This window comes from Schistocerca serialis, unplaced genomic scaffold (genome assembly GCF_023864345.2).
Source record: "Schistocerca serialis cubense isolate TAMUIC-IGC-003099 unplaced genomic scaffold, iqSchSeri2.2 HiC_scaffold_1062, whole genome shotgun sequence".
In the NCBI taxonomy this organism is placed as follows: Eukaryota; Metazoa; Arthropoda; class Insecta; order Orthoptera; family Acrididae; genus Schistocerca; species Schistocerca serialis.
Window position 1 is genome coordinate 15001 of NW_026047253.1, and position 2500 is coordinate 17500.

At 55.9% G+C, this 2500-nt stretch overlaps 1 pseudogene; it reads left to right on the forward strand.

Annotated features, from left to right (window-relative positions):
- LOC126430866 (large subunit ribosomal RNA) overlaps positions 1-2500 on the forward strand; it is a 6156-nt pseudogene that overhangs the window by 971 nt on the left and 2685 nt on the right.

Consider the following 2500-nt stretch of genomic DNA (forward strand, 5'->3'; position numbering starts at 1 on the left):
CTGTACGAAACCTAAAGGCGTAATGAAAGTGAAGGTCTCGCCTTGCGCGGGCCGAGGGAGGATGGGGCTTCCCCGCCCTTCACGGGGCGGCGGCCTCCGCACTCCCGGGGCGTCTCGTCCTCATTGCGAGGTGAGGCGCACCTAGAGCGTACACGTTGGGACCCGAAAGATGGTGAACTATGCCTGGCCAGGACGAAGTCAGGGGAAACCCTGATGGAGGTCCGTAGCGATTCTGACGTGCAAATCGATCGTCGGAGCTGGGTATAGGGGCGAAAGACTAATCGAACCATCTAGTAGCTGGTTCCCTCCGAAGTTTCCCTCAGGATAGCTGGTGCTCGTACGAGTCTCATCCGGTAAAGCGAATGATTAGAGGCCTTGGGGCCGAAACGACCTCAACCTATTCTCAAACTTTAAATGGGTGAGATCTCCGGCTTGCTTGATATGCTGAAGCCGCGAGCAAACGACTCGGATCGGAGTGCCAAGTGGGCCACTTTTGGTAAGCAGAACTGGCGCTGTGGGATGAACCAAACGCCGAGTTAAGGCGCCCGAATCGACGCTCATGGGAAACCATGAAAGGCGTTGGTTGCTTAAGACAGCAGGACGGTGGCCATGGAAGTCGGAATCCGCTAAGGAGTGTGTAACAACTCACCTGCCGAAGCAACTAGCCCTGAAAATGGATGGCGCTGAAGCGTCGTGCCTATACTCGGCCGTCAGTCTGGCAGTCATGGCCGGTCCTTGCGGCCGGCCGCGAAGCCCTGACGAGTAGGAGGGTCGCGGCGGTGGGCGCAGAAGGGTCTGGGCGTGAGCCTGCCTGGAGCCGCCGTCGGTGCAGATCTTGGTGGTAGTAGCAAATACTCCAGCGAGGCCCTGGAGGGCTGACGCGGAGAAGGGTTTCGTGTGAACAGCCGTTGCACACGAGTCAGTCGATCCTAAGCCCTAGGAGAAATCCGATGTTGATGGGGGCCGTCATAGCATGATGCACTTTGTGCTGGCCCCCGTTGGGCGAAAGGGAATCCGGTTCCTATTCCGGAACCCGGCAGCGGAACCGATACAAGTCGGGCCCCTCTTTTAGAGATGCTCGTCGGGGTAACCCAAAAGGACCCGGAGACGCCGTCGGGAGATCGGGGAAGAGTTTTCTTTTCTGCATGAGCGTTCGAGTTCCCTGGAATCCTCTAGCAGGGAGATAGGGTTTGGAACGCGAAGAGCACCGCAGTTGCGGCGGTGTCCCGATCTTCCCCTCGGACCTTGAAAATCCGGGAGAGGGCCACGTGGAGGTGTCGCGCCGGTTCGTACCCATATCCGCAGCAGGTCTCCAAGGTGAAGAGCCTCTAGTCGATAGAATAATGTAGGTAAGGGAAGTCGGCAAATTGGATCCGTAACTTCGGGATAAGGATTGGCTCTGAGGATCGGGGCGTGTCGGGCTTGGTCGGGAAGTGGGTCAGCGCTAACGTGCCGGGCCTGGGCGAGGTGAGTGCCGTAGGGGTGCCGGTAAGTGCGGGCGTTTAGCGCGGGCGTGGTCTGCTCTCGCCGTTGGTCGGCCTCGTGCTGGCCGGCGGTGCAGGATGCGCGCGCCTGCGCGGCGTTCGCGCCCCGGTGCTTCAACCTGCGTGCAGGATCCGAGCTCGGTCCCGTGCCTTGGCCTCCCACGGATCTTCCTTGCTGCGAGGCCGCGTCCGCCTTAGCGTGCTCCTCCGGGGGCGCGCGGGTGCGCGGATTCTCTTCGGCCGCCATTCAACGATCAACTCAGAACTGGCACGGACTGGGGGAATCCGACTGTCTAATTAAAACAAAGCATTGCGATGGCCCTAGCGGGTGTTGACGCAATGTGATTTCTGCCCAGTGCTCTGAATGTCAACGTGAAGAAATTCAAGCAAGCGCGGGTAAACGGCGGGAGTAACTATGACTCTCTTAAGGTAGCCAAATGCCTCGTCATCTAATTAGTGACGCGCATGAATGGATTAACGAGATTCCCGCTGTCCCTATGTCCACAGGATGTCCACAGGGATCAGTTTGCGGCCCCGTATTTTGGGATATAAATATGGAGCCGTTGCTGCATTCCCTGCAGCAGGAAGCATCAGTATTGGGAGCCGTTGCATACGCGGACGACCTGCTAATCTTAACACATGGTAATAGCCGACTACAACTAGAAGGGCGAAGTAGAAACATAATGGATATCCTGAGTGCCTGGTGTAGGAATTCTAAAATGGCAATTGCGCCTCAAAAATCGAACTATATGCTCCTGAAAGGGAAAATGGCAAGAGATCCGTCAATCAGGATCGACAACGCAATTGTAGTAAGAAAAAATGTAAGTAAATATCTGGGTGTCTACCTGGATCAAGGATGGAATTTTAGGACCCATATTGAACAAACAGGAGGAAAGACACTAGCGATAATGCATAAACTAATAAGGATCGGGCAGCAAAGATTTCACTTACCGCCAAATGTCATCAAACTATACCACGGCAGCCTGCTAGTGTCAATAATGGGATATGGATCAAGT